This window comes from Cupressus sempervirens, chromosome 6 (genome assembly GCF_028749045.1).
Source record: "Cupressus sempervirens isolate cs-2001-9-10 chromosome 6, ASM2874904v1, whole genome shotgun sequence".
Lineage (NCBI taxonomy): Eukaryota > Viridiplantae > Streptophyta > Pinopsida > Cupressales > Cupressaceae > Cupressus > Cupressus sempervirens.
In genome coordinates this window covers 277,470,088-277,488,870 of record NC_143123.1, presented here as the reverse complement: position 1 = coordinate 277,488,870, position 18,783 = coordinate 277,470,088, and the positions used below count along the sequence as shown (strand labels likewise).

The 18,783-nt window shown below is 36.0% G+C and overlaps 1 protein-coding gene across 3 annotated transcripts in view; it reads right to left on the bottom strand.

The window, feature by feature from the left end:
• LOC149552303 (exportin-4 protein) overlaps positions 1-18,783 on the bottom strand; it is a 222,748-nt gene that overhangs the window by 168,772 nt on the left and 35,193 nt on the right. The gene's annotated exons all lie outside the window — the stretch shown is intronic.

Here is an 18,783-nt window from a genome sequence, read left to right as displayed (position 1 = left end):
CTTTGCAATTTTCGCCTGCGCTTCCCCCAATTTTCTCTTTTCCTCCACTTGCCTCTGTGTAATTGCCAAAACCTCCTCTACATCCGTGCCGACAGTGATCAAGTTTACTCCAGACTTTGGACACTTGGAATCTTCGTGATCGCCGGGTCCGCACCATCTACATAATAACTTCGGCGTGTTTGCCGCTGTACAATCCCACGCAAAATGACCCCACAAATTACATGCTCGGCATTGAACAATCGGCCGTCCGTTTGCATCATACTGGGTTCGACTTCGGCTCCCGTTATTATTGTTATTATTTGTATTGTTGTTATTTTGCCCTCTTCTATTATTCCTATATCCTCCGGATGTGGCACCTGCGCTATTTGTATTTCCGCTACTACTCGACGAGGAAGCTTCCTGTGTTAGAAACACCTGTGGAGATCCTCTTGTCTTCATGTTAAAGGGGCACTCTTTTGTTGAATGGCCCATGATCTTACAAATGTCACAGAATTGGTTCTTTGGACACGATCCTTTAGTATGACCATCGATCTTACACTCCGTGCACCACAGCTCACTGCTTTTTGGCTCCTTCTGCATGTTTTTAAACTCCTTCATCATGCAAACCATATCCTTCTGTAGGGCACGAACCCTCTTGCTGCTGCCTTCGTCATCACTGCTATCATCTCCGGCAGGCTCGTCGTCATCAGAATCAGAGGAGCTAGTTTTCTTCTTCTTTGTCTTCTGCTCACTTTCAAGGTCCAGTGCTCTGTTATACGCGTCCACATATGACGACGGTGGCACAATTTTCATTTTCCTCCCCAACTTCGAGCGTAGGCCGTCCATGAACCATCTTTTTTGCAATCCATCCGCCGGCTTGCTTTCCATTTTGTTTATTAAGTCTTTTAATCTCCTGGCGTAGACATGGACAGTTTCGTGCTTCTCTTGTTTGGTATTGAAAATCTCTACTATGATTTCATTATCATCTCGCAGGAGTTTAAATTCTGCCAGGAACTCCTTTTTAATGTTATCCCAGCTATTTAGCTTTTGTGGATCCATATTCGAAAACCAATCAATCGCCATACCCCGTAGGGTTGCTGGAAATTGCCTGAGCCATTCGTTGGCATCTGTGATTCCATTTGCCCGCCAGATCGTCTCACATGTCTTACAATGTCGGATGGGGTCAGCTATACCATTGTCCTCAAACTTCGGCAGCTTTTCTTTGGGTCCAGCCATCACAACTGAATTTGGTAAAGAGGCATTACTGGGTCCTGCAACACTGGCGCTGTTTACTCCCACACCAGAGGTCTGCACTCCCACACCGGCGATTTGCACTCCCACACCGGCAGTCTGAATTCCCACATTGGCGATCTGCACTCCTACACCGGAGGTGTCGACAGTTGCGAACCTTGGTGAAAAAGAAGGATCTTCTGAAGTTGTTTCCCGCGGAAGTCTATCCCGAACGAAGAGGTCACTCCACGCTCGTGCTCCCTCGGCACTACGAGCCATGCGAGTTGATTGTCTTCCATCTGAATTTTCTTCCCTCGGCAAACACAAATTCAAGAACTCCTCCCGTGCTTCTTCCACCAATTCCACCCGCTGCCGAGTCTCCAATAATTCTTCGACACTCCTGTTTCCGTTGGCAATCTTTTGAAATCTTTGTCAGCGTTTGGCTTGCTATGCCAGAATTAAATTCTCTTGCGCAGTACGAATTCCATCTTTTCCCTTGACCTTATTCTGATCCTTGTTAAGCTGATTTGGCATTAATCTTCATTCCTCCCACCTTCCAGATTCATAAAGCAACGGCGCCAAATGTTTACCGTAATGGTAAGGAAATCAACACATACAGACAATGGAACAGAAGAGCAGAATTATATTCGCATATGCCAGACATACATTATGCTTCATAAGATCCGTAATAGAAAATAGAAGATGATTGATGATTTACAATTATCCCAGACGGGATATAAATACTATCCGTCGAACCTTCTCGAAGGAGTCCGTCGGCCACAAACATTATATCCGCTACAAACTATTTACCCGTCGGCTACAAAATACAAAACACCGACGACGACAATCATTGCGTCGGCTACAGAAACACCGCCGGGACCATCCAGTCGGCTGACACGAACCACAGGAGTTAAAATACATTCCAGATTGTTTTAAAATTGCGTCCATATATTTGATCTGTCACATCTTGATTACTAAATTGTTTATAATTGATGTGCGTAGAATTTTATAAAGTTGTACATTTTAAACTTATAATACTGACTCTATCGCCCTTCGGCACTGGTCTCTATGTTTTCAATAATTCATAATCCATATGCTAGCAATTATTTCATCTTTCCTTTGAAGAATTAATATATTCATTTGTTGCATTAATCTATAATTATTCTTTATTTAAAACATTATCACATTTATACAATCATTTACCTTTGTTCTCTATTCATAAATCGCAAGTTTGAAATTTTCGATAATTCTTGTCATTTTGGCCATAACCGGTTGGATATCCCAGCATCGAATTGGCAAGAGTTATAGGATTCCAATCTACAGTTTTGGGAACCAACACAATTGATTCTCCGTATTCACTTTTCTTTCAAAATGGCGCTACACAATCAAAGTTATGCTTGCACAATTTCTCCAAAGCTCTCTTGCATACAAATAAAAGATGATTTTTACAATGAGAGACCACTCATTTATATAGGCAAAGGAGTTGAGAAAAAGGAGGAAAAAGTGGGAGCAACTCAACCAACTTTGACTCGGTCAATCTAACAAGAGAAATTATTGGATTACACGTCATAAGGACATGTAAATCGTATTACATGTAATTACACATTTTGATGTAGTACATCCTCTCCAACTACAAACATGAAAACTAAAGAAGGAAGAAAACTAAAGAGATTTGAAACAATCCTAGGGATTGTTTTGAAGGGCCTTATACTTGGCAATGTTATCCCAGATGATCACAGGATCAAGAGTTCTTGTATTTCGTGCCACTACATTCACCTTGATAATCATGGTGTTGGGTCTTTTGATAGCCTCTGACTCTCTTTGTTGAATTGTCCATTGTCATTTGAAATCTTGATGTGATCAAGCTTTTTCTCATTCAAGTTGTCGTGAATTCTTCTTTGTAAATTGGCACATTCTGGAGTCTCTAACACTTTGAACACCTTCTCTATGATGTCCGGATGTAAACTTGGAACAACTTTCCCACCAGCATCTGCAACTTCTTCTTTTTTCTTTTTTTTCAAAGCAAAGTGCTTGTCGCATTCTCACATGAACTCGAGTTCCAGTGCTATTATTGGGAAAACGGAGACCAAATGAATTACTGCTTCTTTGATTCGAAACATGCCTTCTTTACTGGATGTCTTCATTCTCTATAGAAATTTTGACATACCTTGACTTGCTGCGACATGAAAGTTTCAATGGGATTGAATCCATCATTGTAAGATATGGATTCTGACTCAATGAGAATATTGGCAAAATGGATCTCTAAGGAATAGTATATTTGGAGTAATGATTAGATACTCATGGAACATATGCAATGAATTGGATGTGATATGGAAAGTACATGCAGAGGGCTAAAATGGGACTTAAGAAGATCGATGGCATGTAAATGCATATGGGAAAAGGATGAGTTCTTCTAAAGATGCATTGAGGAATGAAGTCTAGGCACATGTGAATGCATGCAAATGATAACTTTTGACTTTAAAAGTGTGACCTTTAGTCAAAAAACACGTAAACTGAATTACATCTAAAACAAACATTCATTTAGGTTCGAAAAATGGAAATGCATGTAAATGGGAATGAAGGATGAGATTGCATGTAAATGTAGATGGAGGGTGAGATTACATGTAATTGCATGTGGAGAATGAGATGCAATGTGCTATGACATGGAGACTGGAAATACATGTAATTGCTCTTGGAATGTAATTGCATATGAAAGGAATGGATGCAATGTGCCATGGCATGTAATGGCAGATATGAAATGAAATGATGCACTTGCACAAAGAAGTGGAAGGTGGAGTGAAGTGAAACGTACTCGAGTTCTTGGGAAAGAACTTGCAATTTCTTCTAAATGAATAAAAACAAGAAAGCAAGCAAACAAACAACAAAAACAAGCACAAAAGAAATATGTACCTTTGGTCTTAGACTCGAACATGTCAACAAGCAAGTTACTTTTTAAATGCAAATTCGAATTTGGAGTTCAGGAAAAATCCATAGTATGGAAATGAGAGTTTTCATCATTTTTAAAGAAAAAATGCACTTTTCATGGCATCTATATCAACAAGTGTGCAACATCAAGTTAAAACATGCATAAAACTAACAAGATAAGCATGAATTAATGAGCAAAATGGAAAATGTCCACTTACCTGAAGATTAATGAGCCAAAAATGTAGGAGAAAGAACCTCCAACTTTGAAAAATTCTCAAAACAAACTTTGACCTCTTCAACCTTGCAATGGTGAATTCAAAATGAGCAATGAAGAGTCATTTTTTATGGATATGCTCAAAAACGTGGTCTTTAATCACAAATGCATGGGTCGGTATTGACAAAATGTTCAAGGAAAACCCGTTTTTGACAAAAACATGGTCTCTAGGAGCTTAAAATGAATCGTTTTCACCCTTTGAATGCAAAAATTTGCTTCTCAATAGCAAGGATATGGATGAAAACCCCAAAACAACCTCTCTTTGAGCAAAACCATGAGTATTAACACTCCAAATCTGGGCGCCTTTCTGCTAAAAAGTGCCCTCAAAACACCATGAACTAAGTCATTTTTGACAAGGAATCAAACATTTAATGCATGGGAATGCATGAAGATGTAAAAATGACCCTAGTTGGATAGATTTTACACCATAGAAAGGATAAATCTGGAACTTTCAAGAAATAATGTGTTCTTCAAAGGCATGAGCATGGAGCTTTCTCTTCAATCTTCAAAATCGGGTTCTATGAAGAACTACGAATGTATTATAAGGAAAATCGCATTCTTGTGAAGAGATTGCATGTTTTAAAAACATGTAATGGAGTCTTCTTATTCAAATTGCACTTAAGAAGTGCATATGCATGTTTTAAAATCATGTAATTGGACTCCAAGTGCAAATCGCACTCTAGGAAGTGCATTACATATTTTAAAACATGATCAAAAATGATCTTTAGTGCAATATCACACTTTCTAGGGGTCACTACATGTTTTGAAAACACTTGAATATGCAAGTCTCACTCTTGGAGAGTCATTGCATATTTTAAAAGACATGTATTTACATGTTTTATGTGTCTAAAATTTGCCCTTTTGTTCAAAATTGTGGTCTCTAGAGGCAATTACATATTTTCATGTAAATGTGTTTGTAGACATGCTATGCACAACTAAGTGATGAATTAAGCACATTTCAATTTAATTTTTGAAGAAATATTACTTAAATGGGTCATAAATAATATTTACACTATATAGATAAATTTATAATGTGCAAATAGCATTCAAAAAAATATATTTACTAAAATATTTGAATAAAAATTCAAAAGTTAAATCAAACTATATAGTTAATATAGTCACTTAAGTGAAAAATTAAAAAGCAACTCAACTTTAAAATATAACATAAACTGCTCTTTAGTTACTCTAAGTGAAAAATAAAAATGATGAAGTAACTTAAAAACATAACATAAAGCGAATTTATTTTATATTTTTCAAAAAGTAAATGTCAACTTCGAAATATAACATGATATTTTAATTCGTACAGTTGCACCTAGAGAGTTCACTTTTTGGGCACTAAAATGGTCATGTCTTTTGATTGCCAACTCTGATTAAGCCCTAAGATAGACCGAATCAAAGGGAAAACCGAAAGCAATAACTTGAGCAAAACCAAAAGACTAAAAGCCAACAAACACACACTCAAAAACAAGAAAAAGGGCGTAGTCTCAACAAATAAGAAAACCAAAAAGTCATGATGAAAGCCTTAAGTAAAAGGATTCATTAGATTAATTGGAATCGATTGGTTGATCAATACTAACCAATTAAATTATGAACTAAACTCAAAGAAACACGAAACTAAGTTGAAAAGTTTCGTACTGTTACCTACATTTTGTGGTGACAAAATGTAGGCCAACAGTTGACTCTGTCTAAAGAATGTTACTCATTTGTTCTTGGAAAGAAAGAGTGACAAAGAATCCAGTTCTCTAAGTGTCTTCATCAACTCCATTGGGCAATAGAGTTAGGTGACTCAAAAAAAACAAAAAAAACCTACGCCCTAAAAACAAAAACTATGACAAGAAGTACTTATCTAATAATCACTGAAAGTAATGTTTCAGATGTTTTCCACTGTAGGGCAGTGGCATTGGTGTTCCATCACGATATGCAAGCCAGAAACTATTTTCACCTACAATTTGGTGAATTGTAAAAAGTCCTCGCCAAAGAGAATCAAACTTGCCATGCATCCCTTTTGGTTCTTGTCTTTTATCCCAAAGTAGAACAAGATCACCAATTTGAAATTCTCTATACTTGGCCTTTTTATCAAAAAGAACTTTGACTTGTTGCTGATGAGCAACAAGTGTGTCAACCACCTCTTTCCTCCGCTCCTCCAATTGCTGAAGAAACATAGTTCTCTTATCCAGTGCAGCTGAATAAGTTTCATCTTCGATGGCTTGTACTATCTTAAGAGCAAGAAGCCTTTATGTTATTGGAATCTCAGCATTGATCCCATATAGCCACTGAAACGGGGACATTCCAATTGCCCGTTTTGAAGTAATCCGATCTACCCACAAAGCATCAAACAATGCCTTGTGCCAAGTTCTTTGATTTGATTCAACCAACTTTTTCATGATAATCACTAAATTCTTGTTGCTTGATTTTGCTTGGCCATTAATAATAATCAGATGCATGTGCTAGAATTATCCCATAATTAAAACAAAACTCAGTTACTTCCTTGGAAGAGAAAGCAACTGCATTATCTGCAACAACTTTATTCGAAACACCAAAACGTAAAATGATGTTCTGCTTCAGGAAGTCACAAATTATTTCTGATGTAGAACCCTTCACCGAAATTGCTTTGACCCACTTAGTGAAGTAGTCTGTTGCTACTACGATATGCGTATGACCCTTGCTTAATGATGGATTGATAGTACCAATGAAATCAATTCCCCATTGCTAAAAAGGTTCATCGATCACAACTGGCTTTAATGGAAAAGCAACAAGTTTTTGCTTGCCAATGAATTGCTGACATAATTTGCACTTCTTCACCCATTGATAAGCATCTTGAAAAAGTGTGGGCCAATAGTATTGTGCTCTCAAAATCTTATGTACAGTGACAGATGCTGAGAAATAATGTCCACCACATGCCTGATTATGGAAAGAGTCCAAAATTCGCATTTGTTGACTTTTATCAACACACCTAAGAAAAGTTTCATCCATTGCACACTTGTAGAGACCATTTTCCAAAAGAATGAAACTTGAAGCTTTTAACATGAAATTCCTTCGTTCTTTGTACGTCAAATGCAAAGGACATTTGCTATCAGAGTACCAATCATCTGTACTACTAATGAACAAAATAGTAGGAAGAGAAAAAGATTTCTCATCTTCTACTTGCAAGGGTTCATTTTCAACCATAAGTTGGCAGTCCTTTACCATGAACTAACTTGGTAGGTCATATCTCCATATCATATTCCTAAATCTTAGCAATCCAATTTCCTCTTTTAGTACCAAAATCTTGTTGTGTTAGAATAGTCTTGATAGGAGTGTCTAAAACTAGATCAATGATATGAGAATTCAAAATACAGAACCTGAAATGCTTCACTGCTTTCACAACAGCATAAGCACATGTCTCCATTTGACTGTATTTCAATTTATGAGCCTTTAGAGCACAACTCATGAACAAAATTGATGATTCAATGCCTTCATCATTTTTCTGCATTAGAATAGCAAAAAGAGTATGTTTTGAAGCATAATTGTACATGATGAAGCTTTTTGTATAATCAGGGCACACTAACACAAGAGCATGTGCTATGGCATCTTTGATTTCTGCAAATGCTTTTCTTCCTTCTTGATTCAAGCATTCTTTCCTTTCATCATTTCAACAATGTGACGAGTCTTTTCAGAAAAATCTAGTACAAATCTTCTCAAGAAATTCACCTGTCCAAAGAAAGAATGATTCGTTGTTTTGCTTGATAGCAAAGATAAAGTTTGTATTGCTTGCACCCTTTCCGGATCAATCTTAATAGCTTCTTTTGACACAATATGTCCCAACAGCTTACCTTCCATTAAGCCAAAAACTGATTTTTTGGTATTCAATGACACGCCATGTTGTCTACATCTTTCTAAGACTTCTCAGAGATGAAAGAAATGATCTTGACATCTTTTAGAGAAACCAGTCAAATCATCCAAGTATACAACAATGTTGTCATTGATAAGACCATCAAAAGCAAGGTCCATTGCTCATTGAAAATTTGCTCCAGCATTGATAAGACCAAAAGGCATCCGCTGATATGCAAAAGTCCCCCATGGGGTAGTAAATGTTGTCTTATACTGATCATCTTCACAAACTTCAATTTGATTGTAACCTGAGAAACCATCTAACATAGATAGCATTTTTGAACTAGTAACAGCTTGTAATACTTGATCCATGACTGGTAGTGGATAGTTGTCCTTAAGAGACACCTGATTAAGATTACAGAAATCCACACATATGTGAATCTCTCCATTCTTCTTTGTAACAGGAACTATATTAGCTACCCATGATGAATGATGAGTAGGAAAAATAATACCTACTTCAAGCATTTTTTGAATTTCAGCCAGAATGGTACCCGAAATCTTGGGATTGTATTGTCTTTGCTTTTGGCAAAAAAGGAACTGCACCAAACTTAAGAGGAATATCATGTTGTACTTTCTTCGGACAGAAAGACTTTAGATCTTCATAAGAATAAGCTTGTGCAAAATCAATTTCATGATCCTCATCATTGTATTATATGTACCCAATAGTAGAGTCGCCAGCTACTTGATGATCCTCATGGTATAGAGCAGCAGTATCCTCGGAAGGATATTCTTCTTGATTTTCATTAGTTGGATCAGCTTCAAAGTAACCAATAGCTGAATTACTTGGTGGTGCTTCAAGTGCAAGCCTCTCTGGAGGAGGAGAAAGCTTATTCTAACTTTTAGCTGCATAATTATTTGCAGCATTAGGATATGGTAGCCTTAGAATATCCTACGGAGCTACAAACGACCCTTGAGATATTTGCTTTATGAGTGCAAGAAGTTCATTTGCTAACTTCTGAACCAGTGAATCAAACGTACCCAATGAAGAAGATTCTGAAAGGGAATTCTTCTTCAATCGATTGGAATCTTTACGAATTTTTCCCGCAAGTATCAGATCATCTTCAATCTCAATTGCCAAGGATTGTGGAAGAGCCAAATTTGCAGGAGCAACTCTTCTCAACAAAAAGATTACTTCATGAAGTTGAGTGTTGATGAAGAAACACTTCAAATTCGCAATAGTAGGTTGAGAAGTGGCAGGAATTCGATTGGCTATTTTATTGAATTCAGCAATAAACTCTTGCATTCCGTCATTTGCTTCCTTCTTCATCTATGTAAGCTATGCTAGGAGAGCATACTCATCTTCCGCAAACTTGAACCTTTCAAGAAACTTGGTCTACAACGATGCTCATCCCATGATAGAATTGGATTCCACGTTATAGAACCAATCAACTACTATACCTTGTAAGGTTTCAATAAAAATCCTTACAAATATATCTCCATGTTCAACATCAAATACTCCTACAGTAATGTAGAAAGCTTTAATGTGTTCATCTAGATGTTGCTTTATGTTCCTGTAGAATTTGAGAAAATTCTTACGAGAATCTTGCGGTAATACATGCAATGGTGCTACACAATTTAGTGGACCAAAAGCTACTCCCTATGGACCAATAGCCATATTGATAGCTTGGGTATGGGTAGTATGAGTAGCAAGATTCAGCTGTACAATAGAAACAAGGGGTTTGAGGAAAAAATGGTAAACTTCATTGGGTATAGCAGCCTTCTTTTAAGGAGGGTAGCTTGTAGTATGTGAAAGAGAATGGATTTTTGTAAACAAATCAAAATGAGCTTGTTCATCCTAGAATGATCTGGCAAAACTTGATGAACTATCAGCCTTCTTTCTCCTTGAATATACATGTTCAAAACTTGTCAGTGTGATAACCTATAATGCCAATTAAAACAAGGAACTAAACTTCAAACGAAAGCAAGAGGCTTTCAAATATGTTCGTATCTCCAGTAGAATCGCCAAAAAAATTGTTGAGTGGATATTTTGCAACTGATAGTTTTTAAGTAAAATCCAGTCACAAAATAGAATGACCAACTACAACGTGTGAGACGAAGTCTCTCCTACCTTAAAGGGAAGGCTCCCCCTTCTCATGTTCCTTGGATCAACTCAAGGTAAGCAAGAAGTTGAGAGATTTAAAAGGGTATGACCAATATTCTTTCCTCTTAGCTTTCAGGAAAGAATCCACTTACCTGCGTAGCGAGTAATGGGCAAGATGAAACCCTGAACTATACCTCTATCTAGAGTTGTAAACGATGATACTGATAAACTAACACTAACTCAAAGGCTAGCTGAAAGTGTACTAGTTTGGCTCTAAGTCCTATCTTAATCTAAGTTATAAGAATAATCTTTACTATTGGGGTAGAAAGACTTCTAGAAGTAAAGGATTCTAACTATTTTGTGAATCAAGAAAGAGATATAAGCTACAATCAAAGCTTCTAGTCTAAATATCTCTACAACAGTTCCCAGTCAAAGCTTTGGCTCCGATTGCTTCCTAACTCTTTTAATACTCAATTATCAAATATGCAAAAAACACATGAATTAAAGATAACAAATGCGAATCACAGTCAAAGCTTCCAACTTGCACAAGTAACAATTGCACTCGATCAAAGTTCAGTTTCAATTGATTCTTTGTATTCACTTTTCTTTCAAAATAGCGCTACACAATCAAAGTTATGCTTGCACAATTTCTCCAGAGCTCTCTTGCATACAAATAAAAGATAATTTTTACAATGAGAAACCACTCCTTTATATAGGCAAAGGCGTTGAGAAAAAGGAGGGAAAAGTGGGAGCAACTCAACCAACTTTGACCCAGTCAAACTAACAAGAGAAATTATTGGATTACACGTCATAAGGACATGTAAATCGCATTACATGTAATTACACATTTTGATATAACACATCCTCTCCAACTACAAACATGAAAACTAAAGAAGGAAGAAGACAAAAGAGAATTGAAACAATCCTAGGGATTGTTCTAAAGGGCCTTGTACTTGACGATGTTATCCCGGATGATCACAGGATCGGGAGTTCTTGTATTTCATGTCACTACATTCACCTTGATAATCATGGTGTTGGGTCTTTTGATAGCCTCTGACTCTCTTTGATGAATTGTTCATTGTCATTTGAAAACTTGATGTGATCAAGTTTTTTCTCGTTCAACTTGTTGTGAATTCTCCTTTGTAGATTGGCACATTTTGGAGTCTCTGACACTTTGAACACCTTCTCTATGATGTTCGGATGTAAACTTGGAACAACTTTCCCACCAGCATCTGCAACTTCTTCTTTTCTTTTCTTTTTCGAAGCAATCCAAAGCTACCATTGGGAAAATGAAGACCGAATGAATTACCGCTTCTTTGATTCGAAGCACGCCTTCTTTACTGGATGTCTTCATTCTTTATAGAAATTCTGACATATCTTGACTTGCTACAACATGAAAGTTTCAATGGGATTGAATCCATCATTGTAAGATATGGATTCTGACTCAATGAGAATATTGGCAAAATGGATCTCTGAGGAACATTATATTCGGAGTATTGATTAGATACTCATGGAACATATGCAATGAATTGGATGTGATATGGAAAGTACGTGTGGAGGGCTAAAATAGAAGATCCTTGAAGATATAAGCAAAACCTCCACAAATTCTAACTATTTTGAACAATGCACAAATTGGGATGGTACAATAGAAGATCCTTGAAGATATTCAAGTGTTACATGCGAGATACCCGATAACAAGGTTTGATGCATAGGCATACGTTAAAGTAAGTGAATCATATAAGGTGAGATTATCTTTCTATTTGTGGCTGAAGTTACATGGTGAAGCATAAACAATGAAAGGAACATTGCCAATAACTAAACCATTGCTATGTGGTATCTATGAGCTTGGAGTTTGGAGCATTATATATGCCATTTGGATACATTATATCCTTGAATGTTCATCTTTGGTTAATCCTCCACATATATTTGGAGCTTTATCATTTCTGTAGAAGAAGCTATAAAATTGATTTATCAATTCAAGGAATTTGGAGGTTCATAAATTTGTAAGACCCATTAAATATTTGGTGAGTACGAATATAAGAACAAAATTATTTAACTCATTTTAGTGAGTCTAATTTTGGGAAATTTAGTTCTCTCATGGTATTGGCTGATGCTATTCCTCATACGATGAATATTAACAAGAGTGTGATTAGAGGCAGAGCTAATCCTTAAGAGAACTACCTTGTTATTAGTTGCCCACATGTAGTCAATACTTTGTGTGAGAAAAATGTATCTAGTTTTCCCTAAAGAGAAAGTGTTAGCACTTCCATGCAACAAAAGATCGATTAAGAGAGGGTGATTGAAGTTAAGTTCACTCCACCTATCTTCTTGCAATCAGAACATACCAAAGAAGAAAAAGAACAAAAGGAAGTTTGCCATATTTTATGTGATGCAGAAATTGTTCGACAATATAAGAGTGGGAATTTTACATTGTGAGGGGGAATAATAACCAATGTTCCATTCCCATTTGGACCATACTTAGAGGGGAGATGTCAAAGAAGAGACACTATCAGAGTTCCAATTTGAACCATCCTTAGAGGAAAGATGATTCAAAGGGGAGATGTCTCTCAAACAAACTTAGAGTTTAACAAATGTACTCAAATTGTTTAATAAATGCTTATATGAAGGTGTTTTCTGATTTGATGAATATGGACCTTCATTAGAGCAACTTGTATCCAAGATGTGCAGAAAAGTATTCATTATCTTTGAGTATTAGAATTATTTTCTTATTATAGTCTCTCGCTATATGTATGAACAATAAGAACCATTTGCCTTGATATACTCTTGTTCCTTTCCTTTGTCTCCTAGGATGTTCTTCCAAGGAAAAGAAGAATGGTGCATTAGAATGTTGCTAAGGCATTTTTTTGCGAGTGATCACATTTGGGATTATGAAATAAAGTCAAGACAATGGGCACTTCCAATGAGAGGGAAAAAATTGCAATAGGATTTTGTTCAAATATCAAGAGAGAGCCTGACATTTCATTAGAGGCATGCTTGAACAAAGAGGTCAGGAGGTTGATACATGTACTTAAGAGAACCACATTATCTTAATGTTTGATGTTGCCAAGCCTAAGGATAAATCCTTAGTTTAGTACATTCACTCATGTTACTATGAATCAAACAAAATATAAGTATGGTGAATATCTTATGGATGATATTCTTGTATATAAGTATGGTGAATATCTTATGGATGATATTCTCGTATATACCATACTTTGATGATACCGTAAGGTAATATCTAAATAATGGAACTATGAGAGTATTCTTCATGACACCATCTTCTAGAATATCATATTGAGATGATATTTCTCTCTCATTACTCGAGAGTATAGTGTGTTGATCTAATAGACAAGCCTCCCTAGCTAAGAGGGAGTGTTAATATTGTAGTTTCAGTCGGATTGATTTGATCAAGAGATAAATTGTTATGGTTACTAGTTAACCATGAGCAAATATCTTCTTTGGTAGACATCATGAGATGTGATGTCAGTGTGCATACTAAGAACATATATGACTATGGTGAATATCATATGGTTGGTATTTCTAGGCATACCATACTCCTGATGTTACTGTGAGGTAACAGTTGTACACTGTGTCATGATTTGGATAGAAATCATCCTACCTAGCTGAGAGGGAGTGTTGATGATTGTAGCTTTGATCGGATAATTTTGATTGATGAAATCAAATGTTTGAATAGGCCTATCAGCCTTAAACATTTGGTATCTATCCTACACTATTATTATCATGGAGCAATAGTATTATTGATAATAAAGTAGATATATATCTAATATATCTATTTATATATGTATATTAGATATATGAGATATATTATATATTATTATATATATAATAAATTATTATCATATATTATAATCATAATAATACCTTGAGCAAATATTATTTGTAATAACTAATGTGAGTTAAAATATTAAAGAGACATGTCTCTTAATATCATATATATATTCATTGAGAAGGTAACTTGAAAAATACAAAAATTAAAATAAGTACAATTACAAGTTACAGCAATGAACTAAAACATACAAACTATGAGATCTTTAACAAGTTGCACAACTTAGAGGAATATACAAACTATGAGATCTTTAATAAGTTGCACAACTTAGAGACTCACTTTTCAATTAACTTTGAAAGTATGACTTGTGAGCTTCCAAGAGCATTTGAAAGAAAGGGAAATCAATTCAATTATGGTTGCAATTGGGTGTTGTGATCCAAGAAGTGTCATTGGATACTACCACATTCTATTGTAGTTAGTTGTTAGGTCTCAAAGTTCGCAAGACAAGTGGAGCTAATCAAGAGGCATGTTAAGTTTCAGTTTCAAGAGTTTTGAGTTACTGTAAATATATTTGGAGGTGCCAATGCAATGATTGGTATTGGTTTGCCAAATGGAAGACTATTAAAAATTGGGATTTTGTGCCAGCATGAGGAAGTGTGTGAAGGTGACAGGGTCTATTGAAGCTTATCATACAAAGTGCATGGTGTCATTTCATTCCTATACTACTGCAAGTCATTTGGGGCCAAGGTGTGTATGGCCAAGTATACATTATATGTGACCTAGACTTCAAGGTCAACCTATGACCAATGCATATTGTCTTGGAGAGTTGTGGATGGTATATAACTATGATTTGGGATTATTTTTGTTATGTCCTCACTTTTAGCAGGTTCTTGCAATTGGCTAGGTCTATTCATCATCGCGACCCTTGTGAGGTGACAATGAGATTTGAGGGTCTCTGTTGTGGGGTTATAGGCTTTCCAACAACATATGGTGTGTTTTGACTCCATTTGAGGGACTTACTATTTATAGTAAGTCAAATTGTTGGTTCTGGTGAGCTCAATTGAGTTAAAGGAGTTGAGTGATGCTCTTAGTTTTTATTTCTGGCTTCTAGTTTGGGCTCCAAGAATCTTGGAGGGAGTGTCTATTTATAGTAAGTCACCCTGTCGGGATCATTCATCATCTTTCTTCATCAGGATCACTCTGGTGTCATTAGATTTCGATTTTGATGCTCCTTCAGTCATTTTCGCAAGACGGGTGAATTATTATTATTCATCTAAATATGTTGAGGTTGCTATTTTTGTTGATTGTATGTTGGTCACCTCAGTATTATAGCTTGTTAGAACCAGGTTGAAAAGTTTTAAATCATGGGCACAAGAAATAGTGGTCTTGTGTGTCAAAATATTATGTTATAGTAGAAAAGGTCATTTTTGGGAGCCAAAAGCAATAATAAATTATATTATAATGACACTTCATTATATTTTAATGTTGTGATGAAGAAGCTTCTTAAGTAGAGTTCATTTGGGAAACTTGTGCCATTTGGAGATTATAAATATGAACCCAATTGATGAGAAAAGCACCCGATTGATTATTGTCTTTGTTGCCTATGAAGGGTTTCTGAGTTGTCTGAGTTTTCAAGTGCCTTGCTAAGGTATAAGGGTTTGAAGTTGGATTGTGCCTTTAATCCATAGCTGAGGGTATTGTGTATTAAATTCTGAGATTTATTGTTGTATTCCATTACTGTTTCTTCCGTGGCTCAGAAGACTGCTGGGTGCTGAAGTTATTCAAACTTTGCATTTATTAATTGGGAAGTTGTGAGAATTTATGGTGAATTTATGGTGAATTTATGTGTCACAAGGAGGTTCAAATTCTGCATATTGAAATCTGTATTTCAGTGTTGCTGCAAAGCATTCCCCTACATCTGTTGGGTGTGAGTTTGCTTTGTTAATTGGTGGTGTTTGGTCTGCGAACGAGAATCTGTTATCTACATTCTAGACGCCTGAATCTTCCAGCAGATTAGCATTGAAAACCCTGCTGCTAGGCGTATGTAATCAGCAGTAAACGGGCATCTCAGATCTGCAATTCTGGGCGGTTAATCCCTTCTATAGGGCAGGTTGGTGTGGAGATTTATGCTTCTGATTTGGGCATGTATCAACCATAATTCAGAGCTGGAATAGACACTGTTAGATCAGACATTTATACTTGCTGTTATAAATCGACATTGGCTGAAACACAGGTTCTTTGCATTATAAATTCAGTACTGTTTCAGCACTGGTTGTTCTTTTTCCAAAATTGTAAATTGGTTATTATCTCAGGGTTGCAGCATTTTAAAAGCAATTGTTGATTCACATTCCAATGTTGTCTTAAATATCAACTCACAAATTCATTTACAATCATTTCAACTTCAAGATGTCAAATATCAAACTGAAAACAAAATGCTCAGTTACCAGGTTCTGCTGTTTAGGCCCGGGTCCTAGTACTGGTACAGTTTTGGTACTGGTTCTTATAGGGTACTTAATGGGTTCTTTGTGGGTCCTTTTGTGAAAGACCCACAAAGAACTTGACCACCCACGAAATACTGGAGGGCGAGAGGTCAGTCTGTATGTATTTCTGATTTGTTCATCAGCATGCTCTTGTATCAGCTTTAGATAGTGTCTTGCAACAGTTTGGTAATATTATTCAAGTCAAAATTGGTCCATGTAATGCCTTTAGTTTATGACAGTAGTGAACAGCATTCTACTTCAATTCATTTGAAGGTCAGGGATTGATTTTTTTATTTGTAGTTCTGATTAAATTACTGTTGATAGATTTGTAAAAGCCAGCCCATAGTTATGTTTATTGATCATGTTCGGATTGATGTCAATTTGTAATGCATGTAAGCTGAAACTATATCAGTAATACAATTATTTATTTATAATTTTATTGGCCAATATGGATTTATGAGTATCACTCTTCTATTTATATATGTAACTTCGATGATTGAACATATATACATACATATACGGACGAACCTAAATCCACAAGGGGGGAAATTGTCGTACCTGAACCCCATATCCATACCAGAACCAGAATCCGAATTGGTAACTTAGATAAAATGCATGCCAAGTGTTTGACAAAATGCTAAGTTGTTGATTAGCAAAGAAAATTGAAGTTTGTTTAAGCTATAACTGATCAGGGTTTTTACAGTTTCAAAGCAGGAAAGAAAGTAGAAGAAAGGGTATAGCAAAAAAGGAAAGAGCAGAAAGTTAGAAAAGGGAAGTGTCATTGACAAAGATGAGAGAAGTAGAGTAATAAGGAGTGATTCAGTATTGAACACAAGGGCATATTATGTGTAGGTGCTGTTGTGTTCTGTACTTTGTTAGAATATTGTAATCTTGGGCTGTGGTCTAGCATGTAGAGCCCTAGCAAATCTAATATAATCAGTACAAGTCTTTTAAGGCTGGGTTTTTCGCTTTTGGGGTTTTCCTGCAATAATAATCTTGTTCTTTGCGGTATATTATGTTGGATGTTCTCATGTTCTCTGAGTTCTAATATATTATGTTCTACCCATGGTTTTGGATAGTTAAGGCTGCACGCTTGACAATCCTTCCTTGAGACCACCTTATGGTGACCGCATCACAAAGCCTTGCCCAAATTGGAAGCATGGAGAAGATTTGATTGCTGTTTTGGATATGAAGAAGAATTTGGATCAGTGATATTTAGACTTTCAAATTTACTGTCATACAGATATCACACACATGAAGGAATAAGAATCATGATTCTTTAATATGACAGCACTTTAGACCTTTGATGAATTACATCACCACAGTTCTTTGGAATTATTATCTTATGCAGATTGGGAAACACTATCAGAATACACCAATTGTAACTTGTCAATTCTGCCATCAACAAGATATGCTGCTACAATTATAGATAATTTGTTGCTCAAGAGTAGCCACAAAATTATCTAGAAAATCTTTTCTGTAAACTTAATGAAAATTTTACCATGAATTTGATATTCCTATCAACTTAAAACTCGTTTATGAGCTCTTCTTGAAGTCACCCCATTTCTGAATCAAGTAATTTTGTCCATCAATTCTATAATACAAATCAAGTGTTTTTCATCCTCTGATTCCAGACCTAGAGGGTTTTCATTCTCAGGTTGATTGAAACAAGGTCCAATGCTCCAACAAGATGTAAAGAGCAGAAAATAGAATCTTTGGTCAGTATGCCTCCTCCTCCTTGCTTGGCCTCTCTGCAATAGAGTTTCTCTCCAAAAAACATAATTCTTCAAATTTCTTTTATGGCCCTTGATCAATATTTAAGAGAGATTATTTAAAATAAACTTTAATCAAAGACCTTAATCTATATTTTAACTTTACATAAGGCCTTCAATATATAATTTAATTCCACTTAGTACAAAATTCCAAAATTCATTAAAAACGTATGATGGGAGTTTTGGGTTTCAATTTGGCCTAGTTTCCCTAAAAAATGATGCAGAATGACAAGTTTACAGTGATGGGAGATCTAATCCTACATAAAAGCAGAATATATCTGGTTCCAAAAACGAAGATGAAGGAAAAGATCTTGAGTGCCATACATGAGACCTTGTAGGCTGGACACCCTGGATATTTCAATACATACAAGCAGATACAAGAGAGATTTTTCTAGAAAGGATGAAGGATCTACTGAAGCACATTA